Source organism: Lithobates pipiens, unplaced genomic scaffold (genome assembly GCF_037356315.1).
Source record: "Lithobates pipiens isolate NorthernLeopardFrog02 unplaced genomic scaffold, aLitPip1_a1.2 Scaffold_23, whole genome shotgun sequence".
NCBI classification, from domain to species: domain Eukaryota; kingdom Metazoa; phylum Chordata; class Amphibia; order Anura; family Ranidae; genus Lithobates; species Lithobates pipiens.
This window is the reverse complement of record NW_027507785.1, coordinates 9,049,865-9,076,775: the sequence shown is the minus strand read 5'-3', so window position 1 is coordinate 9,076,775 and position 26,911 is coordinate 9,049,865. Positions and strand designations below refer to the sequence as shown.

General features: G+C 45.4%; 1 protein-coding gene across 8 annotated transcripts in view; it reads left to right on the top strand.

Annotated features, from left to right (window-relative positions):
- Window positions 1–5,716: 5,716 nt before the first annotated feature.
- Window positions 5,717–26,911, top strand: part of LOC143927185 (olfactory receptor 1E16-like) — a 162,470-nt gene continuing 141,275 nt past the window's right edge. For 5 of the 8 annotated variants that reach the window (XR_013262246.1, XR_013262247.1, XR_013262248.1 and 2 more), the window contains exon 1: window positions 5,717–5,848. The gene's annotated coding sequence lies outside the window, so the exon portion shown is untranslated. The remainder of the gene's footprint in view (window positions 5,849–26,911) is intronic. The other 3 variants (XR_013262251.1, XM_077451160.1, XM_077451161.1) reach the window with 1 other exon arrangement.

Genomic DNA, 26,911 nt, shown 5'->3' with positions numbered 1-26,911 from the left:
CAAACTGCACCCCCCTTTCCCTTTAGGGTTAGGGTCAGTGTGCCCCCTACCCCTGCAATAAACCATTGCGCCAGGGGCAACCGCCCCCTCCTGCCCACCCCTTGTCCCGGCTCTGCTTATAGGCACTGATTAGGTGGCACTGATGAGGAGGAACGAGTATGCCGCACTTAGGTGGCACTGATATGTGGCACTAATGAGCACTGATAGGCGCCACAGATATCTGGCAGTAATGAGCACGGATAGGCAGCACTGATGGGGGGCACTGATGGGCACTGATAAGCAGCACTGGTGGGCACAGATAGGTGGCACTGGTGGGCACAGATAGGTGGCACTGCTGGGCAGAGATAGGCTGCACTGGTGGGCACGGATATGTGGCACTCATGGGCGGCACTCATGGGCATTGATGGGCAGCAGTGATGGGCATTGATGGGGAGCAGTGATAGCCAGCACTGACTGGCATCACTAATGGCAACTGATGGCTGGCACTTGTGGGCACTGGTTGGCACTGATTGCCGGCAGTGATGGGCACTCATTGCTGGCACTGGTGGGACTTAATTGTAATCAGGGCACTGATGATCAGTGCCCTGATTACATACCTAGATGTCCACCTGTGAGGAGATGCCGCTGATCGGCTCTCCTCTCCTCACACTCACATCAGTGTGAGGCCGGCGAGGTGCACCGATTACCGGCATCTCTGTGTTTACATGTGACCGGGCTGTGATTGGACACAGCCGATCGCGTGGTCAAAGAGCCGCAGCCGTACGGGCGAGCGAGAGCGGTCGTTCTGGGAGGCCGTCACTTGAGAGTGGCAGGGCGGCAAGTGGTTAATAATCATTGTGCATTGCACCACCAGACTGGCACTGGGCACAGATAAAACAATAAGTTGTTTATTGATCATTGCACGATTGGGCTGACCCAGAGAACAGAATGACCAGTACATTGTTTATTGATCGGTTGTATATTGCACCATCAGACTGATACAAGGATCAGATGGCACGGTACATTGTTTATTGATAGACAGCATTCAGGAAGAACAGTGAATATAGACAACACCCCTTCTCTGACATCATCATTGCTGACCGCAGTGCAAACGGGGAGAAGTACAGTAGTTGTGGAAGGCCGTGTGTGGGTCACATGAATGCATGCAGAGATACGCGGACGTAAGAGAAAGCAAAGGCTGCGTAGGCAGCGATCGCAGCGCGAAGGGGCGATTATTAATTATGCTTTTAGATCTTCTTTAATCACTTGCCGACCGCCTACAGAAGGTCGGCTCTATTGCGTGAAATCACGTCATTTCGTGCAATTGCTACTAGGAGGCGCACACGCGTGCAGCCGGAAGCGCGATCGCGCATTGATTGGAAGGAGGTCCAGCGGACCCCAATGTCCGCCGGCCACCCGCGATCGCTCCCGAGAGAGGCAGAATGGTGTTCTGCCCATGTAAACAAGGCAGGTCGCAGTTCTGACAGGGGAGGAGATCGAGATCTTGAGTTCCTGCTAAGCAGAAACACGGATCTCTGTGTTCCCCCAGTCATATCATCCCCCCCACACAGTTAGTAAGCACCTCCCGAGGGACACATTTAACCCTTTGAATGCCCTTGATGTTAACCCCTTCCCTGCCAGTGTCATTTATACAGTGACAGTGCATTATTTTTTTGCATTGATCACTGTAATAATGTCACTGGTCCCCAAAAAAGTGTCAGTTAGGTGTCAGATTTGTCCACCACAATGTGGCAGTCCTGTTAAAAATCACTAGTAAAAAAAAAAAAAAAAAAAAAGGAAGAAAAATCCCAAGAACATTCAGAGGAAATGCCCAAGACTTCACTTCATCACATGTGAAATGACTCTTAAAGCAGGAGGAACTTTCAATCTCAGGAGGAAATACCCTAAGAGAATTCAATCCTAGGGGGCAATACCCCAAGCACATTCAATCCTAGGAGGAAATAACCTAAGAACATTCAATCCTAGAAGGAAATGCCCTAAAAACATCAATCCTAGGGGGAAATGTCCTAAGAATATTCAATCCTAGGAGGAAATAACCTAAGAACATTCAATACTAGGAAATAATTCCCCAAGGACATTCAATCCTAGGAGGAACTTCCCTAAGAACATTCAATTATAGAGGGAAATGCCCAAGTACATTCAGAGAAACTGTTCAAGAGCATTTGATCAGAAGAGAAATCCCGGAGATCACTTCATCGCATGAGAAATTACCCTAAAAGCACCCAATCCTAGGAGGAAATACCCCAAGGACATTTAATCCTAGGAGGAAATACCCCAAGGACATTCAATCCTAGAAGGAAATGCCCTAAAAACATCAACCCTAGGGGGAAATGTCCTAAGAATATTCAATCCTAGGAGGAAATACCCCAAAAACATTCAATCCTAGGAGAAAATACCCTAAGAACATTAAATTCTAGGAGGAAATACCCCAAGGAAATTCAATCCTAGGAGGAAATACCCTAAAATCATTCAATCCCAGGAGGAAATACTTAAGAATGTTTAATCCTAGGAGGAAATATCTGAGAAACATTCAATCCTAGGAGGAAATATCTGAGAAACATTCAATCCTAGGAGGAAATATCTGAGAAACATTCAATCCTAGGAGGAAATACCCTAAGAACATTCAATCCTGGGAGGAAATACACCAAGGACATTCAATCCTAGAAGGAAATACCCCAAGAACATTCAATCCTAGGAGGAAATACTCCAAGAACATTCAATCCTAGGAGGAAATACCCTAAGAATATTCAATCCTAGGAGGAAATACCTTAAGAACGTTTAATCCTAGGAGGAAATACCCCAAAACATTCAATCCTAGGGGAAAATGCCCTAAGAACATTCAATCCTAGGAGGAAATCCTCCAAGGACATTGAATCTTAGAAGGCAATGTCCTAAGAACATCAATCCTAGGGGGAAATGTCTTAAAAATATTCAATCCTAGGAGGAAATACCCTAAGAACATTTAATCCTAGGAGGAAATACCTTAAAAATGTTTAGTCCCAGGAGGAAATACTCCAAAAACATGCAATCCTAGAAAGAAATACCCTAAGAATATTCAATCCTAGGAGGAAAAACCTCAAAAAAATTAAATCCTAGGAGAAAATACCCTAAGAACATCAATCCTAGGGGAAAATGCCCTAAGAATATTCAATCCTAGGAGGAAATAACATAAGAACATTCAATCCTAGGAGGAAATATCTGAGAAACATTCAATCCTAGGAGGAAATACCCCAAGAACATTAAATTCTAGGAGGAATTACCCTAAGAACATCAATCCTAGGGGAAAATGCCCTAAGAATATTCAATCCGAGGAGGAAATACCTTAAAAACATTTAATCCTAGGAGAAAATACCTTAAGTACATTCAATCCTAGGAGGAAATACCCCAAGAATATTCAATCCTAGGAGGAAATACCTTAGGCTTGATTCACACTAACACGTTTTTTGATGCATTTTGCAGAAATGCAGGGAAATTTTTTAACATGAGTTCCTATGGAACATGTTCACATCAATGCATTTTTGTGCCTCTGCGTTTTTGGAAAGGGTCGGGGACTTTTTTCATGCAAAATGCAGCGTTTTGCATGCAATAGAAGTCAATGGACCTGCATCAAAAACGCAAGTACCACTTTTCTACCACGTTTTTACCACGATTTGCATTTTTTTTTCTTTTTTTTTCCACTGTATATATCTGGCTGCTAAGCAACCACAGTGTAAAAAAAGAAAAAAATAACTCAAAATGCGGCAAAATCGCGGTAAAAACGTGTGTCCAAAAACGCAACAAGCACCGCAAAAAGCACTGCAAAAACGCTCAAAAGCAACATGCATAGATGTGAATCGAGCCTGAAAAATGTTTAATCCTAGGAGGAAATACCACAAAACATTCAATCCTAGGAGAAAATACCTTAAGAACATTCAATCCTAGAAGGAAATACCCCAAGAATATTCAATCCTAGGAGGAAATACCTTAAAAAGGTTTAATCCTAGGAGGAAATACCCCAAGGACATTCAATCCTAGGAGGAAATACCCCAAGAACATTCAATCCTAGAAGGAAAAACCCTAAGAGCATTCAATCCTAGGAGGAAATTTCCTAAGAACATCAATGCTAGGGGGAAATGTCCTAAGAATATTCAATCCTAGGAGGAAATACCCCAAAAACATTCAATCCTAGGAGGAAATACCCTAACATCATTCAACCCTAGGAGGAAATACCTTAAGAACGTTTAACCCTAGGAGGAAATACCCCAAAAACATTAACTCCTAGGAGGAAATACCTCAAGGACATCCAGTCCTAGATGGAAATACCCTAAGAACATTCAATTCTAGGAGGAAATACCAAAAGAATATTCAAACCCAGGAGGAATTAACCCAAAAACATTCAATACCAGAAGGAAATACCCTAAGAACATTCAATCCTAGGACAAAATACCCTAAAAACATTCAATCCTAGGAAGAAATGCCCTAAGAAGATCAATCCTAGGGGGGAAATGTCCCAAGATTAGAATATTTAATCCTAGGAGGAAATACCCTAAAAACATTCAAACCTAGGAGAAAATACCTTAAGAACATTCAATCCTAGAAGGAAATACCCTAAGAGCATTCCATCCTAGGAGGAAATACCTTAAGAACGGTTAATCCTAGGAGGAAATACCCCAAAAACATTTAATCCTAGGAGGAAATACCCCAAGGACATTCAATCCTAGAAGGAAATACCCTAAGAACATTCAATCCTAGGATGAAAAACCCTAAGAGCATTCAATCCTAGGAGGAAATGTCCTAAGAACATCAGTGCTAGGGGGAAATGTCCTAAGAATATTCAATCCTAGTAGGAAATACCCCAAAAACATTCAATCCTAGGAGGAAAATACCCCAAGAGTATTCAATCCTAGGAGGAAATACCCCAAGGACATTCAATCCTAGGAGAAAATACCCCAAGGACGTTCAATCTTAGGAGGAAATACCCTAAGAACATTCAATGCAAGGAGGAAATACCCTAAGATCATTTATTCCTAGGAGGAACTACCCCAAAAACATTCAATCCTAGGAGGAAATACCTCAAGGACATCCAGTCCTAGAAGGAAATACCCTAAGAACGTTCAACCCTAGGAGGAAATACCCCAAGAATATTCAATCCTAGGAGGAAATACCCCAAGAACATTCAACCCTTGGAGGAAATACCCCAAGAACATTCAACCCTTGGAGGAAATACCCCAAGAACATTCAATCCTAGGAGGAAATACCCCAAGAACATTCAACCCTTGGAGGAAATACCCGAAAGAAAATACCACAAGAACGTTGGATTTTGCATTCACACAACAGCCTCGGCTTTATACATTATGCAAAAAAAAAAAAAAAAAAATCCCTAAAAGGAAGGAGTGAATGCAGGTGAATTCACACAGAACGAACGTACATGCAATTTTTCTGGACGCACAGCTGTGCAAACTTTTGGCTATTTTTTCCAACGCGTTGGCGGTTTTAGTAACATGACCCAAGTGCAGAAAACCTCCCCCGTGTCCCCCTACACCTTCTACATCGAAAGGTCAGTAAAACTTTCTCAAGGACAATGTATACAACCCAACCAATGAAAAGCATTGTACAGTATACACAATGTATCCATACAAAAGGTAACAAAGTGAGAGAGTGGGGAGTTGTGGCGCAGGGTGCGGGGAGGGGTCGCTCCCAGATGGTGTTTGTCTCACGGCTTCTCTCCTCTCACTGAACAATAACATTTAATGGTGAGCAATCAGCGATGACAGGTTTATACCTGAACGACCTCGGCTCTCCTCATAATCCGCCCAGACACAATCGCGTGCGGCACTGGACGGAGGAGCGGAGAGGAGGACTGTCACAGGTAAGTCGCTCTTCTACATTCCAATTGGGAACTTTTTTACTTTTATGTTCTAAAAACTTCTAAAAAAAAAAAAAAGAAATGAGAGCGGAGCAAAGGAGAAAAGGGATTTGACTTTCAGGGTGAGGAGGTGTTCTTTACGGGAACAGCGCTAAAGCTGTGAAATGATGACACCCCCCCCCCTCCCCCCAAACATAAATAATTAGGGAGGAGCAAAACGGAGAGAGCTTTTAACTTTGGCAAAAACTTTGCCATTTCGGTTTAAGCGCGTTGGGGACAATGGTGAAAGGCGTCTTTCATACTGGTTTTATGTTCGCCGCCCTCTGAAAAGCGATCCAAGGTATGAAAAAACGTGGCTCGACCTCCTGTTTTTACCACCCCGCGGTGCCTATGTGAAAGAGCCTGCGTGCAAAATCTTGATTATTTCCTATGATCATAAGTGCCAATTTATTTGACATAATATTTGCAATAGGTTTATTTTCTATGATTGTCAGCACCATCTAGTGGTCATAATGGGGTATTTTTTTTCTGAAATCCCTCAAATTGGATAAATACCAGATTACGGCCACTAGATGGTGCTGACAATCATAGGAAACAATCATTGGATCCTAATTAAACGCTTGAGAGCTGGTGTGAGGGGGGGCACTCGCAATCACGTGTCCACTGCGACAGCCAGTCACAGAGGTCACATGACCAGAAAGGTCACCTCCACCTCAATCAGAACCCCTTAAAGGGCTGGCGGGAGTCATCAGTTGTACAAAATGTGGGCTTGAGAGCCGATAGGAGGCGCTCCCGATCATGTGACCGCTGTGACGCCCAATCACATGACCAGGAGATTCCACTCCACCTCAATCAGAACCCCCTGAAGGGCCGATGGAAGTCATCAGCCGTAAAAATGTGGCAATTATTCCCTTGGCTGCAAGGTAAATTCACTGTGTCGTTTCATTTGATTATTTTCTGTGATCATTAGTGCCACCTAGTGGCCATAATGTGGTATCATTATTTTTTTTTTCTGAAATCCCTCAATAGGGTAAATACCACATTGTGGCCACTAGACGGTGCTTCATCATATGTCATTTCATTTGATTATTTTGTGTGATCATTAGTGCCACCTAGTGGCTATAATGTGGTATCATTTTTTTTTCTGAAATCCCTCCAGCGGGTAAATACCACATTGTTGCCACTAGATGGTGCTGACCATCATAGGAAACAATCATTGAATCCTAATTAAATGCTTGAGAGCTGGTGGGAGGGGGGGGGGGGGGGGGCGCTCGCAATCACGTGACCGCTGCGACAGAGGTCACATGACCAGAAAGGTCACCTCCACCTCAATCAGAACCCCTTAAAGGGCTGGCGGGAGTCATCAGCTGTACAAAATGTGGCAAACATTCCCTTGGCTGCAAGGTAAAATCACCATATGTTGTTTTAATTTGATTATGAGTGCCATCTAGTGGCCATGATGTGGTATTTTGTTTCCTAAATCCCTCAATCAGGTTAATACCACATTATGGCCACTAGATGGTGCTGACAATCATAGGAATCATAATGAAAGGATTAAGAGCTGGTTTGAGGGGGGCTCGAGGACCAGGAAACCTCCCTCCGGGACCAGGAAACCTACCTCCAACTCAATCAGAACCCCTTTAAGGGCTGGCGGGAATCATTGACTGTACAAATATAGCAAACACTCCCTTGGCTGCAAGGTAAAATCACCATATGTTGTTTCATTTGATTATGAGTGCCATCTAGTGGACATAATGTGGTATTTACCTGATTGAGGAATTTAGGAAAAAATACCACATTATGGCCACTAGATGGCACTCATAATCAAATGAAACAACATATGGTGATTTTACCTTGGAGCCAAGGGAATGTTTGCTACTTTTGTACGGTCAATGACTCCTGCCAGCCCTTAAAGGGGTTCTGATTGAGGTGGTGGGAGGTTTCCTAGTCCTGGAGGGAGGTTTCCTGGTCCCCGAGGCCCCCTCACACCAGCTCTCAATCCTTTCATTATGATTCCTATGATTGTCATCACCATCTAGTGGCCATAATGTGGTATTTACCTGATTGAGGAATTTAGGAAAAAATACCACATTATGGCCACTAGATGGCATTCATAATCAAATGAAACAATATATGGTGATTTTACCTTGCAGCCAAGGGAATGTTTGCTACTTTTGTACGGTCAATGACTCCTGCCAGCCCTTAAAGGGGTTCTGATTGAGGTGGAGGGAGGTTTCCTGGTCCTAGAAGAGGTTTCCTGGTCCTGGAGAGAGCTTTCCTGGTCCTGGAGGGAGGTTTCCTGGTCCTCGAGGCCCCCTCACACCAGCTCTCAATCCTTTCATTATGATTCCTATGATTGTCATCACCATCTAGTGGCCATAATGTGGTATTTTCCTGATTGAGGGATTTAGGAAAAAATACCACATCATGACCACTAGATGGCACTCATAATCAAATAAATGAAACAACATATGGTGATTTTACCTTGCAGCCGAGGGAATGTTTTCCACATTTGTACAGTCAATGACTCCTGTCAGCCCTTAAATGGGTTCTGATTGAGGTGGAGGGAGGTTTCCTGGTCCTGGAGGTAGGTTTCCTGGTCCTGGAGGGAGGTTTCCTGGTCCAGGAGAGAGGTTTCCTGGTCCTGGAGGGAGGTTTCCTGGTCCTGGAGGGAGGTTTCCTGGTCCTGGAGGGAGGTTTCCCGGTCCTGGAGGAGGTTTCCCGGTCCTGGAGGGAGGTTTCTTGGTCCTCGAGGCCCCCTCACACCAGCTCTCAATCCTTTCATTATGATTCCTATGATTGTCATCACCATCTAGTGGCCATAATGTGGTATTTTCCTGATTGAGGGATTTAGGAAAAAATACCACAGCATGACCACTAGATGGCACTCATAATCAAATAAATTAAACAACATATGGTGATTTTACCTTGCAGCCGAGGGAATGTTTGCCACATTTGTACAGTCAATGACTCCTGTCAGCCCTCAAAGGGGTTCTGATTGAGGTGAAGGGAGGTTTCCTGGTCCTGGAGGTAGGTTTCCTGGTCCTGGAGGGAGGTTTCCTGGTCCTGGAGGTAGGTTTACTGGTGCGGGAGGAGGTTTCCTGGTCCTGGAGGGAGGTTTGCCGGTCCTGGAGGGAGGTTTCCTGGTCCTGGAGGAGGTTTCCCGGTCCTGGAGGGAGGTTTCCTGGTCCTGGAGGAGGTTTCCCGGTCCTGGAGGAGGTTTCCTGGTCCTGGAGGGAGGTTTCCCGGTCCTGGAGGAGGTTTCCCGGTCCTGGAGGAGGTTTCCTGGTCCTCGAGGCCCCCTCACACCAGCTCTCAATCCTTTCATTATGATTCCTATGATTGTCATCACCATCTAGTGGCCATAATGTGGTATTTTTGTTTGGCACATTTGTACAGTCACTGACTCCTGTCAGCCCTTAAAGGGGTTCTGATTGAGGTGGAGGGAGGTTTCCTGGTCCTGGAGGAGGTTTCCTGGTCCTGGAGGGAGGTTTCCTGGTCCTGGAGGGAGGTTTCCTGGTCCTGGAGGAGGTTTCCCGGTCCTGGAGGGAGGTTTCCCGGTCCTGGAGGGAGGTTTCCTGGTCCTGGAGAGAGGTTTCTTGGTCCTCGAGGTCCCCTCACACCAGCTCTCAATCCTTTCATTATGATTCCTATGATTGTCATCACCATCTAGTGGCCATAATGTGGTATTTTCCTGATTGAGGGATTTAGGAAAAAATACCACAGCATGACCACTAGATGGCACTCATAATCAAATAAATTAAACAACATATGGTGATTTTACCTTGCAGCCGAGGGAATGTTTGCCACATTTGTAGAGTCAATGACTCCTGTCAGCCCTTAAAAGGGTTCTGATTGAGGTGAAGGGAGGTTTCCTGGTCCTGGAGGAGGTTTCCTGGTCCTGGAGGGAGGTTTCCTGGTGCTGGGGGAGGTTTCCTGGTCCTGGAGGTAGGTTTCCTGGTCCTGGAGGGAGGTTTCCTGGTCCTGGAGGGAGGTTTACTGGTGCGGGAGGAGGTTTCCTGGTCCTGGAGGGAGGATTCCTGGTCCTGGAGGAGGTTTCCCGATCCTGGAGGGAGGTTTCCCGGTCCTGGAGGAGGTTTCCTGGTCCTGGAGGGAGGTTTCCTGGTCCTGGAGGGAGGTGTCCTGGTCCTCGAGGCCCCCTCACACCAGCTCTCAATCCTTTCATTATGATTCCTATGATTGTCATCACCATCTAGTGTCCATAATGTGGTATTTTCCTGATTGAGGGATTTAGGAAAAAATACCACATCATGACCACTAGATGGCACTCATAATCAAATTAAACAACATATGGTGATTTTACCTTGCAGCCGAGGGAATGTTTGCCACATTTGTACAGTCAATGACTCTTGTCAGCCCTTAAAGGGGTTCTGATTGAGGTCCAGGGTGGTTTCCTGGTCCTGGAGGAGGTTTCTTGGTCCTGGAGGGAGGTTTCCTGGTCCTGGGGTTAGGGTTCCTGGTCCTGGAGGGAGGTTTCCCGGTCCTGGAGGAGGTTTCCTGGTCCTGGAGGGAGGATTCCTGGTCCTGGAGGTAGGTTTCTTGGTCCTGGAGGTAGGTTTCCTGGTCCTCGAGGCCCCCTCACACCAGCTCTCAATCCTTTCATTATGATTCCTATGATTGTCATCACCATCTAGTGGCCATAATGTGGTATTTTCCTGATTGAGGGATTTAGGAAAAAATACCACATCATGACCACAAGATGGCACTCATAATCAAATGAAACCACATATGGTGATTTTTGTCTTGCAGCCGAACAAATGTTTGCCCCATTTTGTGCCCCTTTAGGGGAGGGTGGGAGTCACCGGCAAGGGGTTTCACCTTCAATCACGCAGTCATTGGGGGTGGGGGTCTGTGTAAGGAATTCATGTGAAAGACGTATTTTAGACCTTTTCTTGCCCCGTCCAAACTTTTACGCCGACGCCATTTCACAAAAATCGTCAAAAAATGATATCAGGGTATTTTGGGCAATCCTGGAAAGTTTATGTGTGAGTATAGTCGTATATAACGGTAATAAATCATTTCCGTTAGCGCGCATAAATTCCACTGTAATAAATCACAGATAGGGAAATTTAGAGTGATCAATGCCCAAAAATTATTCAATTAACACCAGCATCCCTTTATATTAAAAATCAAAGGAGAGCCCCTAACGGGGGAATCAATGGGACTTTCTGGGTGCTATATATATATATATATATATATTATATTTTATTTTGACAAACATACATGAAAGCAAGAAGGTATATAAAAATATATTTCTTCCATACAACAAAATACCACACTTATTTTTTTTCTACACGTTTCGCCTTACGGCTTCTTCAGGAACGTGCTCGGGTATTCACGCCTCATAGGTAAGAATAAAAAACTTATAAGTACAAATTTTACAAATTTTAATGGTCTTACACCAAGACGTTTTGAAAATGTAATTAATTATATGACAGCACCTGGATGATTGACGAAAAACCTTGCCAAAATCAAGCTCTGACTGGGCATCCCTGTGCCCGGCGAATCGCTCTGACGTCACTTTTTTTTCAGTATATGCTCTGATTATTCCACAAGCGAAGTTCGGGGGTTTGATTTTGAAAATGTCTTGCTGTAAGAGCATTAAAATTTGTAAAATTTGTGCCTATAATTTTTGCATTCTTACCTATTAGACGTGAATACCCACGCACGCTCCTGAAGAAGCCGTAAAGGCGAAACATGCAGAACAATAAGTGTGGTATTTAGTTGTATGGAAGAATTGTATTTTTATATACCTTCTTTCTTTCATGTATTTGTGTCAAAATAAAATATTTTTTTTTTTATATAACTGTTGTTGATGAGTACATGTATAGCACCCATAAAGTCCCATCCATTCCCCGTTAGGGACTCTCCTTCTCTTGGTAATAAATCACAGCTGAGAGATCAGCCACCAGAGGGTCCGATGATCCCAATAAAATACCCCCATTCCCAAGGCCGGTATAGACATTGGTGGGTCCAGGCCAAATCAGTATGGCAGAGAGACAATCCTGCTCAGAATGTGTTTACAGGAAGATTGTAGGCATTTAGCTAGTCTGCCACTAGGTGGCTCTGACCCAGAATAGTGTCTGGTTATAGCAGACAGTGTCATCAGGTGTTAGGCCCCTTTTAGTTAAAGCTGTCCTGCAGTGATATCATGGGTGAGTCGGCGCCCAGATCTAAGCCAGGTTGGGAAGAGCCTTAGTGCACTTGGGGCTTGGAAGCCAAGCACCCCCCACACCATCACAGATGTAACCAGCAGGTGGAGGCCCTGTACAGGCCAGGAGGCCTGGGAAGGAGTAGTCTTCCACCCAGCAGGGCTGGCTGTAGACTTTCTGTCCCCTATGCAGGTGGAGGCTAGGATGGGTTGCAAATGGCCTTTTAAGACCAGGCCAAGAGTTCCCTGAGTAAACCTATTCCTAGGGTTGCCACTTGTCCGGGATTCACCTGTTTTGAATCACGTGTCCGGGTTTCAGACCGCCAGAAACCCGGACACATTATTTAGAATGGACTGCGGTTTTGTCAGAAACCATGAAATCAGACGTAATCAGAAGTACGGTTAAATCACACTTGTTTAATAATAAAACTAAAAACGTAGTCAAAACATATCCAGAGTTCAGGAACGGATAGTCAGCCAAGCCAGAAGTCAGGGATCAATGTAGTGGAACAGTAAGCAAGCAGGATCTGGAGCCAGAAGGGATGTCAGCAAAGCCAGTCTTGAACAGGATCGCAGGATCCTGTTCAAGACTGGCCTTTGCCCGATCCCTCCAGGAAGCCGTCACTGCACACCACCAATCAGAGGCAGTGATACATTTTTTGGTCTGTGCAGCTTGAACAGGATCGCAGGATATAGTCTGTGTAATGTATGGAGTGCAGGGTTCAGGTGTAATAAATAAAGTGTAAGGGTTGGGAGTATGTAATACTCAAAGTACAGGAGTTAGGAGTATGCAATACGGACAGGGACAGGAGTATGCAATATATAAAGTGCAGGGTGCAGGAGTGTGTAAAGTATGGAGTGCAGGGTTCAGGAGTGTGTAATATATGGAGTGCAGGGTTCAGGAGTGTGTAATGTATGGAGTGCAGGGCTCAGGGGTGTGTAATGTATGGAGTGCAGGGCTCAGGAGTGTGTAATGTATGGAGTGCAGGGTTTAGGAGTATGCAATGTATGGAGTGCAGGGTTTAGGAGTATGCAATGTATGGAGTGCAGGGTTCAGAAGTGTGTAATGTATGGATTGCAGGGCTCAGGAGTATGCAATGTATGGAGTGCAGGATTCAGGAGTATGCAATGTATGGAGTGCATGGTTCAGGAGTGCGTAATGTATGGAGTGCATGGTTCAGGAGTGCGTAATGTATGGAGTGCAGGGTTCAAGAGTGCGTAATGTATGGTGTGCAGGGTTCAGGAGAGCATAGTGTATGGAGTGCAGGGTTCAGGAGTGTGTAATGTATGGAGTGCAGGGTTCAGGAGAGCGTAGTGTATGGGATGCAGGGTTCAGGAGTGTGTAATGTATGAAGTGCAGGGTTTAAGAGTATGCAATGTATGGAGTTCAGGGTTCAGGAGTGTGTAATGTGTGGAGTGCAGGGTTCAGGAGTGTGTAATGTATGGAGTTCAGGGTTCAGGAGTGTGTAATTTATGGAGTGCAGGGTTTAGGAGTATGCAATGTATGGAGTGCAGGATTCTGGAGTGTTCAATGTGTGGAGTTCAGTGTTCAGGAGTGTGTAATGTATGGAGTGCAGGGTTCAGGAGTGTGTAATGTATGGAGTGCAGGGTTCGGGAGTTTGTAATGTATGGAGTGCAGGGTTTAGGAGTATGCAATGTATGGAGTGCAGGGTTTAGGAGTGTGTAATGTGTGGAGTGCATGGTTCAGGAGTGTGTAATGTGTGGAGTGCAGGTTCAGGAGTGTGTAATGTGTGAAGTGCATGGTTCAGGAGTGTGTAATGTATGGAGTGCAGGGTTCAGGAGTGTGTAATGTATGGAGTTCAGGGTTGAGGAGTGTGTAATGTGTGCAGTGTAGGGTTCAGGAGTGTGTAATGTGTGGAGTGCAGGGTTCAGGATTGTGTAATGTATGGAGTGCAGGGTTCAGGAGTGTGTAATGTATGGAGTTCAGGGTTGAGGAGTGTGTAATGTGTGCAGTGTAGGGTTCAGGAGTGTGTAATGTGTGGAGTGCAGGGTTTACGAGTGTGTAATGTGTGGAGTGCATGGTTCAGGAGTGTGTAATGTGTGGAGTGCAGGTTCAGGAGTGTGTAATGTGTGAAGTGCATGGTTCAGGAGTGTGTAATGTATGGAGTGCATGGTTCAGGAGTGTGTAATGTATGGAGTTCAGGGTTGAGGAGGGTGTAATGTGTGCAGTGTAGGGTTCAGGAGTGTGTAATGTGTGGAGTGCAGGGTTCAGGAGTGTGTAATGTATGGAGTGCAGGGTTTACGAGTGTGTAATGTGTGGAGTGCATGGTTCAGGAGTGTGTAATGTGTGGAGTGCAGGGTTCAGGAGTGCGTAATGTATGGTGTGCAGGGTTCAGGAGTGTGTAATGTGTGGAGTGCAGGGTTCAGGAGTGTGTAATGTGTGGAGTGCAGGGTTCAGGAGTGTGTAATGTATGGAGTGCAGGGTTCAGGAGTGTGTAATGTATGGAGTGCAGGGTTCAGGAGTGTGTAATGTGTGGAGTGCAGGGTTCAGGAGTGTGTAATGTGTGGAGTGCAGGGTTCAGGAGTGTGTAATGTGTGGAGTGCAGGGTTCAGGAGTGTGTAATGTATGGAGTGCAGGGTTCAGGAGTATGCAATGTATGGAGTGCAGGGTTCAGGAGTATGCAATGTATGGAGTGCAGGGTTCAGGAGTATGCAATGTATAGATCTCTGGAGTCAGGACTATATGACACACAAAGAGCAGAATTCTTGCGTTCAGCGAGCTCGTGGGTCAAACAGAGTCCTGCACATAGACCTTTAGCTGTGCAATTCAAATAGGAGCCACTTCCCCTTCACCAGGATCAGACACACAAAGGTTCCAAGTCCTCTGCTGCATTTGCATAATATTTCCTTTTCTATACTCAGCAGATGCAAATCCAAAAGTGGTCATCATCCTATCCTCCCAGCCCCGAAGGATTGTGATGTGTGCCCAGAGGTGCCCAGAGGTGCCCCCCCCCCCCCCCCGGTCTAGAGCTCTAGGGACACTTTTGTCAGGACTCTCCCCCTGACCCCCAGCTCGCCGGCTACGAGCAAATTAAGAATCTGACTTTTCATCGGGAGGAGGTCACTAAGGAGGTATTATGAGTGCTGTAGATGAACGCAACAAACTCTTCCACTTTGCCAGGTAACTAATCATTGTGGACACACCGTTGTTCTTCCTATGAACACACTGTGAGCGCGGTTGTCACTCCACAAAAAGTTTTACACTTCTACTATACGGGGTGACAGTGCAGTCTCATGGACACACAAACAACATGGACAAATTTGGGGTCAACTTCTAACAAAAACGAATTGTCGGAATGCCTCAAGGATGTACACGGCCATCAAGAATAACCCGCAGCAATGTAAGTGTCATATGTTTATTTCCTATGATTGTCAGCTCCATCTAGAGGCCATATTGTGGTATTTTCCTGATTGAGGTATTTTGTGAAAATGCCATTTGTTGGCCACTAGATGGAGCTGACAATCCTTAGGACAACAAGCACGTAATGTCAATTATTCGTGACGGCTGTGGAAAGGCTTGAAGCATTTGGACGGTGAATTTTTAAATGTTTTAAAAAAGTAGACCCCCTTGTGTCACCATCGTGCTTTAGCATCAGGGCTTTCCTTCTGTGTGCAGCTGCTGGCTTCCAGCCAGTCAGAGGGGTTGTCTTAAAGGCCTGGTGTGTGGGTTGCTTAGTGTTCAGGCAAGGCAGCCACATGCTAGCAGCCAGGCCCCTTGTCTTCTCCAGCATATTCTCAAGTGTTTTCCAGTGTCTCCCAGTATTGGCCTTAAAGTGTTCCCGGTGTCCTCCAAGCCTGCACCCAGCTCCTGTGGGCCTCAGTGGTCCCAGCGTCGTCAGTCATTCCAGCCTTGTGAACTCTGTGTACTCCAGCTTCTGACCCCCCCCCCCCCCCATGCCTGATCCCGTGGTCCTTGTGATCCCCAGTCTGGATCCTGCTTCAAGAGCTCAGCTGAAGGAAAGCCGGCTCCTTAGACTGGCTCAGACCTGAAGGCACTGGTGGAGAACCCATTAGTGGGTGGGCCAGATAACCAGCGGTTAATAGTAACTTCTGAGACTAGCCAGTGGCATTGGCCATGGAGGAGACACAGGTGCCTACGAGGAGTCTGGGATGAGCTGGAGACCTGAAGACTCTGGTAGAGAACCCAAAGTGCCAGAAGGACAGGAGAAGTGAGAGCCCACACAAAGGTTGAGGTTCAGACCTCAACCTTTCTTTGGGCTCTCACTTCTCCAGCACTTTGGGTTCTCCACCAGTGCCTCCAGGTCTCCAGCTCATCCCAGACTCCTCGTAAGCACCTGTGTCTCCTCCATGGCCAATACCACTGTCTAGTCTCAGCAGCTACTACTAACCGCTGGTTACCTGGCCCACCCCCTAGTGGGAGCAGATTCCCTATTCTATGACACCTTGTCTAAGCCCACCTTCATTAAAAATTAATGGAAACAGAACATTGAGACAATAAACAGTCATGTGTACTCCAGCTTGTGACTCCATGCCTGCTCGTGTGATCCTCGTGATTCCCAATTTGGATCCTGCTCCAGGATCTCTGGTGAACACAAGGTGGCTCCTTTACTCCTTAGATTCTACACCTCAAACTTTTCCATGGGCTTTCACTTCTCCTGTCCTTCAGGCACTTTGGGTTCTCCACCAGTGCCTCCAGGTCTCCAGCTCATCCCAGACTCCTCGTAGGCACCTGTGTCTCCTCCATGGCCAATGCCACTGGCTAGTCTCAGCAGCTACTACTAACCGCTGGTTACCTGGCCCACCCCCTAGTGGGAGCAGATTTCCTATTCTATGACACCTTGTCTAAGCCCGCCTTCATTAAAATTAATGGAAACAGAACATTGAGACAATAAACAGTCGTGTACTCCAGCTTGTGACTCCATGCCTGCTCATGCGATCCTCGTGATTCCCAATCTGGATCCTGCTCCAGGATCTCTGGTGAACACAATGTGGCTCCTTGACTCCTTAGACTCTACACCTCAAACTTTTCTATGGGCTCTCACTTCTCCTGTCCTTCAGGAACTTTGGGTTCTCCACCAGTGCCTCCAGGTCTCCAGCTCATCCCAGATTCCTCCTAGGCACCTGTGTCTCCTCCATGGCCAATGCCACTGGCTAGTCTCAGCAGCTACTACTAACCGCTGATTACCTGGCCCACCCCCTAGTGGGAGCAGATTTCCTATTCTATGACACCTTGTCTAAGCCCACCTTCATTAAAAATTAATGAAAACAGAACATTGAGACAATAAACAGTCACGTGTACTCCAGCTTGTAACTCCATACCTGCTCATGCGATCCTCGTGATTCCCAATCTGGATCCTGCTCCAGGATCTCTGGTGAACACAAGGTGGCTCCTTTACTCCTTAGATTCTACACCTCAAACTTTTCCATGGGCTTTCACTTCTCCTGTCCTTCAAGCACTTTGGGTTCTCCACCAGTGCCTCCAGGTCTCCAGCTCATCCCAGACTCCTCGTAGGCACCTGTGTCTCCTCCATGGCCAATGCCACTGGCTAGTCTCAGCAGCTACTACTAACCGCTGGTTACCTGGCCCACCCCCTAGTGGGAGCAGATTTCCTATTCTATGACACCTTGTCTAAGCCCACCTTCATTAAAAAATAATGGAAACAGAACATTGAGACAATAAACAGTCACGTGTACTCCAGCTTGTAACTCCATGCCTGCTCATGCGATCCTCGTGATTCCCAATCTGGATCCTGCTCCAGGATCTCTGGTGAACACAAGGTGGCTCCTTTACTCCTTAGACTCTACACCTCAAACTTTTCTATGGGCTCTCACTTCTCCTGTCCTTCAGGCACTTTGGGTTCTCCACCAGTGCCTCCAGGTCTCCAGCTCATCCCAGACTCCTCGTAGGCACCTGTGTCTCCTCCATGGCCAATGCCACTGGCTAGTCTCAGCAGCTACTACTAACCGCTGGTTACCTGGCCCACCCCCTAGTGGGAGCAGATTTCCTATTCTATGACACCTTGTCTAAGCCCACCTTCATTAAAAAATAATGGAAACAGAACATTGAGACAATAAACAGTCACGTGTACTCCAGCTTGTAACTCCATGCCTGCTCATGCGATCCTCGTGATTCCCAATCTGGATCCTGCTCCAGGATCTCTGGTGAACACAAGGTGGCTCCTTTACTCCTTAGACTCTACACCTCAAACTTTTCTATGGGCTCTCACTTCTCCTGTCCTTCAGGCACTTTGGGTTCTCCACCAGTGCCTCCAGGTCTCCAGCTCATCCCAGATTCCTCCTAGGCACCTGTGTCTCCTCCATGGCCAGTGCCACTGGCTAGTCTCAGCAGCTACTACTAACCGCTGGTTACCTGGCCCACCCCCTAGTGGGAGCAGATTTCCTATTCTATGACACCTTGTCTAAGCCCACCTTCATTAAAAATTAATGGAAATAGAACATTGAGACAATAAACAGTCATGTGTACTCCAGCTTGTGACTCCATGCCTGCTCATGTGATCCTCGTGATTCCCAATTTGGATCCTGCTCCAGGATCTCTGGTGAACATAAGGTGGCTCCTTTATTCCTTAGATTCTACACCTGAAACTTTTCCATGGGCTTTCACTTCTCCTGTCCTTCAGGAACTTTGGGTTCTCTACTAGAGTCTTCAGGTCTCCAGCTCATCCCAGACTTCTCGTAGGCACCTGTGTCTCCTCCATGGCCAATGCCACTGGCTAGTCTCAGCAGCTACTACTAACCACTGGTTACCTGGCCCACCCCCTAGTGGGAGCAGATTCCCTTATCTATGACACCTTGTCTAAGCCCGTCTTCATTAAAAATTAATGGAAACAGAACATTGAGACAATAAACAGTCACGTGTACTCCAGCTTGTAACTCCATGCCTGCTCATGCGATCCTCGTGATTCCCAATCTGGATCCTGCTCCAGGATCTCTGGTGAACACAAGGTGGCTCCTTTACTCCTTAGACTCTACACCTCAAACTTTTCTATGGGCTCTCACTTCTCCTGTCCTTCAGGCACTTTGGGTTCTCCACCAGTGCCTCCAGGTCTCCAGCTCATCCCAGATTCCTCCTAGGCACCTGTGTCTCCTCCATGGCCAGTGCCACTGGCTAGTCTCAGCAGCTACTACTAACCACTGGTTACCTGGCCCACCCCCTAGTGGGAGCAGATTTCCTATTCTATGACACCTTGTCTAAGCCCACCTTCATTAAAAATTAATGGAAATAGAACATTGAGACAATAAACAGTCATGTGTACTCCAGCTTGTGACTCCATGCCTGCTCATGTGATCCTCGTGATTCCCAATTTGGATCCTGCTCCAGGATCTCTGGTGAACATAAGGTGGCTCCTTTATTCCTTAGATTCTACACCTGAAACTTTTCCATGGGCTTTCACTTCTCCTGTCCTTCAGGAACTTTGGGTTCTCTACTAGAGTCTTCAGGTCTCCAGCTCATCCCAGACTTCTCGTAGGCACCTGTGTCTCCTCCATGGCCAATGCCACTGGCTAGTCTCAGCAGCTACTACTAACCACTGGTTACCTGGCCCACCCCCTAGTGGGAGCAGATTCCCTTATCTATGACACCTTGTCTAAGCCCGTCTTCATTAAAAATTAATGGAAACAGAACATTGAGACAATAAACAGTCACGTGTACTCCAGCTTGTAACTCCATGCCTGCTCATGCGATCCTCATGATTCCCAATCTGATCTCTGGTGAACACAAGGTGGCTCCTTTACTCCTTAGACTCTACACCTCAAACTTTTCTATGGGCTTTCACTTCTCCTGTCCTTCAGGCACTTTGGGTTCTCCACCAGTGCCTTCAGGTCTCCAGCTCATCCCAGATTCCTCCTAGGCACCTGTGTCTCCTCCATGGCCAATGCCACTGGCTAGTCTCAGCAGCTACTACTAACCGCTGGTTACCTGGCCCACCCCCTAGTGGGAGCAGATTTCCTATTCTATGACACCTTGTCTAAGCCCACCTTCATTAAAAATTAATGGAAAAAGAACATTGACACAATAAACAGTCGTGTACTCCAGCTTGTGACTCCATGCCTACTCTTGCGATCCTCATGATTCCCAATCTGGATCCTGCTCCAGGATCTCTGGTGAACACAAGGTGGCTCCTTGACTCCTTAGATTCTACACCTCAAACTTTTCCATGGGCTTTCACTTCTCCTGTCCTTCAAGCACTTTGGGTTCTCCACCAGAGTCTTCAGGTCTCCAGCTCATCCCAGACTCCTCGTAGGCACCTGTGTCTCCTCCATGGCCAATGCCACTGGCTAGTCTCAGCAGCTACTACTAACCACTGGTTACCTGGCCCACCCCCTAGTGGGAGCAGATTTCCTATTCTATGACACCTTGTCTAAGCCCGCCTTCATTAAAAATTAATGGAATTAGAACATTGAGACAATAAACAGTCATGTGTACTCCAGCTTGTGACTCCATGCCTGCTCGTGTGATCCTGGTGATTCCCAATTTGGATCCTGCTCCAGGATCTCTGGTGAACACAAGGTGGCTCCTTTATTCCTTAGACTCTACACCTCAAACTTTTCTTTGGGCTCTCACTTCTCCTGTCCTTCAGGCACTTTGGGTTCTCCACCAGTGCCTCCAGGTCTCCAGCTCATCCCAGACTCCTCGTAGGCACCTGTGTCTTCTCCATGGCCAATGCCTCTGGCTAGTCTCAGCAGGTACTACTAACCACTGGTTACCTGGCCCACCCCCTAGTGGGAGCAGATTTCCTATTCTATGACACCTTGTCTAAGCCCGCCTTCATTAAAAATTAATGGAATTAGAACATTGAGACAATAAACAGTCATGTGTACTCCAGCTTGTGACTCCATGCCTGCTCGTGTGATCCTGGTGATTCCCAATTTGGATCCTGCTCCAGGATCTCTGGTGAACATAATGTGGCTCCTTTATTCCTTAGATTCTACACCTCAAACTTTTCCATGGGCTTTCACTTCTCCTGTCCTTCAGGCACTTTGGGTTCTCTACCAGAGTCTTCAGGTCTCCAGCTCATCCCAGACTACTCGTAGGCACCTGTGTCTCCTCCATGGCCAATGCCACTGGCTAGTCTCAGCAGCTACTACTAACCACTGGTTACCTAGCCCACCCCCTAGTGGGAGCAGATTCCCTATTCTATGACACCTTGTCTAAGCCCGCCTTCATTAAAAATTAATGGAAACAGAACATTGAGACAATAAACAGTCACGTGTACTCCAGCTTGTGACTCCATGCCTGCTCATTTGATCCTCGTGATTCCCAATCTGGATCCTGCTCCAGGATCTCTGGTGAACACAAGGTGGCTCCTTTATTCCTTAGACTCTACACCTCAAACTTTTCTTTGGGCTCTCACTTCTCCTGTCCTTCAGGCACTTTGGGTTCTCCACCAGTGCCTCCAGGTCTCCAGCTCATCCCAGACTCCTCGTAGGCACCTGTGTCTCCTCCATGGCCAATGCCACTGGCTAGTCTCAGCAGCTACTACTAACCGCTGGTTACCTGGCCCACCCCCTAGTGGGAGCAGATTTCCTATTCTATGACACCTTGTCTAAGCCCACCTTCATTAAAAATTTATGGAAATAGAACATTGAGACAATAAACAGTCATGTGTACTCCAGCTTGTGACTCCATGCCTGCTCGTGTGATCCTCGTGATTCCCAATTTGGATCCTGCTCCAGGATCTCTGGTGAACATAAGGTGGCTCCTTTATTCCTTAGATTCTACGCCTCAAACTTTTCCATGGGCTTTCACTTCTCCTGTCCTTCAGGCACTTTGAATCAGGCAAAAAAAGTGTAAAAAAATTAAATTATAAAAAATACATTTTAAAAAATTCAAATCAACCCCATTGCCCCGTGCAAATGTGTGAATGTGGCACGCACGTATATTTAAACAGTGATTGCGTCATACATGTGAGGTATGAGCGAGGGCAATAATTCTAGGGTCATAATTCACAGTTAACTGTAAAGCGATGACTTATAAAGGCTTTTAAAGAATCACCTATGGAGAATCCTGGGTGCTGTCATCTTTTGCCATTTCACCCGCACGTTAAATTTGTGTGGCCTCTATTTACTCGACAGAGCCCCATCTTTTTCATTTGAAAAAAAAAAAAAAATAGATTGCATTGCATTTGCGTGCACTAAAATTAGTTTTAGTTAATTTTTTCCTATTTTTTTTTTTTTTCCTATTTTTTCTATTTTTTTCCTGAAATTATAAATTTGATAAACATTTTAAAAAATGCCTCAGACGCAAAGTAGGAACATGGGACTATATTGCGTGCACTAAAATCTATTTTAATTTATTTTTTTCCCTGAAATTACTGGAATGGTACCAGCTGATTGGAGAAAAGCCAGAGTAGCACCAATATTTAATAAGAGTCCAAAATATATCCCTGAGAATTACAGACCAGTTAGCCTAACATCAATAGTATGTAAGCTCTTGGAGGGGATGATAAGAGACTATATACAAGATTTTAGTAATGAGAACGGTATCATTAGCAGTAATCAGCATGGATTCATGAAGAATCGTTCTTGCCAAACCAAACTACTAACCTTCTATGAGGAGGTTAGTTTCCATCTAGATAAAGGAAGGCCCGTAGATGTGGTGTATCTGGATTTTGCAAAAGCATTTGACACAGTTCCTCATAAACATTTACTTTACAAAATAAAGTCCATAGGCATGGACCAGGGAATCTCCAAACTATGGCCCTCCAGCTGTTGGGGAACTACACGTCCCATGAGGCATTGTAAAACTCTGACATTCACAGACATGACTAGGCATGATGGGAATTGCAGTACAACCGGAGAGCCATAGCTTGGAGATCCCTGGCATGGACCATAGGGTGAGTACATGGATTGAAAACTGGCTACAAGGGCGAGTTCAGAGGGTGGTGATAAATGGGGAGTACTCGGAATGGTCAGGGGTGGGTAGTGGGGTCCTCCCAGAGTTCTGTGCTGGGACCAATCCTATTTATTTTGTTCATAAATGACCTGGAGGATGAGGATGGGGGAAACAGTTCAATTTCTGTATTTGCGGACGATACTAAGCTAAGCAGGGCAATAACTTCTCCGCAGGATGTGGAAACATTGCAAGAAGATCTGAATAAATGAATGGGGAGGGGCAACTACATGGCAAATGAGGTTCAATATGGAAAAATGTAAAATAATGCATTTGGGTGGCAAAAATATGAATGCAATCTATAGACTGGGGGGAGAACCTCTGGGGGAATCTAGGATGGAAAAGGACCTGGGGATCTTAGGAGATGATCGGCTCAGCATTGGCATGCAATGCCAAGCTGCTGCTAACAAAGCAAACAGAATATTGCCATTAAGGGGATCAACTCCAGAGATAAAGCGATAATTCTCCTGCTCTACAAGACTCTGGTCCGGCCTCACCTGGAGTATGCTGTCCAGTTCTGGGCACCAGTCCTCAGGAAGGATGTACTGGAATTGAAGCGAGTACAAAGAAGGGCAACAAAGCTAATAAAGGGTCTGGAGGATATTAGTTATGAGGAAAGGTTGTGAGCTCTGAACTTATTCTCTCTGGAGAAGAGACGCTTGAGAGGGGATATGATTTCGATATACAAATACTGTACTGGTGACCCCACAATAGGGAGAAAACTTTTTTACGGAAGGGAGTTTAACAAGACTCGTGGCCACTCATTAAAATTGGAAGAAAAGAGGTTTAACCCTAAACTAGGTAGAGCAGCCATTCTCAACCAGGGGTAGGTGGACCCCTGGGGCTCCTACAGAGGTTCCTAGGGGTTCCTTGAGCTGTGGCTGATGAACCCCCTACTTGATGATGCCTGCAGAGTTCAAGGTTCAGCATCACTTAGCAAAGCCAGCAGCATGACACCAAATATCTTTTTTTTAGCTGTCTTTAAGGGTGGCATTCTGAGTACCACTTTAAGAGGGAAATTCTTCCTATTGTCCACCAGTATAAGGGGCATTGCTCCCATTGACCCCTGATGAATTGGTTTTAGGAAGGGTCCTTCGAGACCTGAAAATAATGTTTGGGGTTCCTCTAGGGTTAAAAAGTTGAGAAAGCCTGGCGTAGAGGGTTCTTTACTCTGTAAGAGCGGCAAGGATGTGGAATGCCCTTCCACAGGCGGTGGTCTCAGCGGGGGGCATCGATAGTTTCAAGAAACTATTAGACAAGTACCTGAACGACCAATACATACAGGGATATACAATGTAATACTGACATCTAATCACACACATATAGGTTGGAGTTGATGGACTTGTGTCTTTTTTCAACTTCACCTATTATGTAACTATATGATAAATCTGAAAAACATTTACGCAAATATCGCGCAACCTAAAAAAAAAAAATGCAGCTGACGCCATTTTATTTTTCAGAGCCTCTGTTTTCAGAAAATATGTTGGGTAATTTTGTAGGACAAAAAAAAAAATGCATATTTTTAACGTGTGTAAAAATTGCCTCAGACGCAAAATAGAAAAATGGGATTCTATTGCGTTTGTGTGCACTAAAGTTCATTTTAGTTTATTTTTTACCTGAAATTATAAATTTGATAAACAGAAAATATAGAACTGTTTGGGGGATTTAAAAAAGAAAAGGCATATTTTTGGGGAAAAACTAAAATATTGCCTCAGATGCAAAGTAGAAAATGGGATTATATTGTGCTTGTGTGCGCTAAAATTCATTTTAGTTTATTTTTTCCCTGAAATTATAAATTTGATCAACAGAAAAGGTAGAACTGTTTGGGAGATTTAAAAAAAAAAATGCATATTTTTTTAAAGTTTGTGAACATTTTAAAAAATTGCCTCAGATGAAGGCAATTGCCTTGAAGTTTTAGTCCCGTGCCGTGTCCCGAAATCTCAGTGTGAAGTGCTGCTACTAATTCTGCCCAGATCTGCCCTATTGTTGTATACAGGTGACTCACCTGCAGACCCTGTGTTTACATGTAAATAACCGGCATTCATATGTAAATAATGAGAGCATTCATACGTAAATAACGGCATTCATATGTATATCATGCCCCTCTGCAGTGAAGAGATGATGTGCTGTAACCTCTAGCAACCAATCAGTGAGCAGTATTACTGTACAGTAATCTCTAGCAACAAATCAACAAGAAGAAATCATGTGCTGTATCCTCTAGCAACCAATCAGTGAGCAGTATTACTGTACAGTAATCTCTAGCAAACAATCAACAAGAGGAAATCATGTGCTGTATCCTCTAGCAACAAATTAGTGAGCAGTAATACTGTACAGTAATCTCTAGCAACCAGTCAACAAGAAGAAATCATGTGCTGTAACCTCTAGCAACCAATCAGTGAGCAGTATTACTGTACAGTAATCTCTAGCAACCAATCAACAAGAAGAAATCATGTGCTGTATCCTCTAGCAACCAATCAGTGAGCAGTATTACTGTACAGTAATCTCTAGCAACAAATCAACAAGAAGAAATCATGTGCTGTATCCTCTAGCAACCAATCAGTGAGCAGTATTACTGTACAGTAATCTCTAGCAACCAATCAACAAGAAGAAATCATGTGCTGTAACCTCTAGCAACAAATTAGAGAGCAGTATTACTGTACGGTAATCTCTAGCAACCAATCAACAAGAAGAAATCATGTGCTGTAACCTCTAGCAACCAATCAGTGAGCAGTATTACTGTACAGTAATCTCTAGCAACCAATCAACAAGAAGAAATCATGTTCTGTAACCTCTAGCAACAAATTAGAGAGCAGTATTACTGTATGGTAATCTCTAGCAACCAATCAACAAGAAGAAATCATGTGCTGTAACCTCTAGCAACCAATCAGTGAGCAGTATTACTGTACAGTAATCTCTAGCAACCAATCAACAAGAAGACATCATGTGCTGTAACCTCTAGCAACCAATCAGTGAGCAGTATTACTGTACAGTAATCTCTAGCAACCAATCAACAAGAATAAATTGTGTGCTGTAACCTCTAGCAGCTAATCAGTGAGCTGTAATGTGAGCTGTAATCTCTAGCAACCAGTCAGTGAGCAGTAATGATATGCTGTAACCTCTGGCAACCAATTGCAATCACTGCCTGATCTGATACAGTAAACTGATTTTAAGTCTAGCTGATATTTTTGTATGTCTCAGAGCAGGTGGAGAGTGAAATTGCATGGGGGGGCAAGAATTTTTTTGTCCAGGGTCCAATCAATATTAAAGACGGCCCTGACTACCCAGTGTTTCTTAACCACTTGCTTACTGGGCACCTAAACCCCCTTCCTGCCCAGACAAATTTTCAGCTTTTAGCGCTGTCGCTCTTTGAATGACGATTGCGCGGTCATACAAAACTGTACCCAAATTACATTTTTATCATTTTTTTCCTACAAATAGATCTTTCTTTTGGTGGTATTTGATCACCTCTACGGTTTTTTATTTTTTGTTAAATTTTTTTTAAAAAAGACCAAAATTAAAAAAAATATATACAAAACAGTTTTATATTTTGTTAATAAATTTTGCAAACAGGTAATTTTTCTCCTGCATTGATGTACGCTGATGAGGCTGCACTGATGGTCACTGATAGGCTGCATTGATGGGCACTGATAAGGGGGCACTGATGGGCACTAATAGGTGGCACTGATGGGTACTAATAGGCGGCACTGATGAGGTAGCACTGGTGGGCACTGATGGGTGGCACTGATGGGCAGCACTGAAGGGCATTGATGGGTGGCACTGATAGGTGGCACCGATAGCTGGCAATGATGGGTGGCAGTGATGGGCACTGATCGGCACTGGTAGGTGGCACTGATAGGCAGCACTGTTGGGTGGCACTGATTGCCACCACTGGTGGGCATTGAAAGGTGGCACTCGTGGGCATTGATAGGTGATACTGATTGCTGGCATATATGCACTGATTTGTGGCACTGTATGGGCACTGACAGGCAGTATTGGTGGGCAC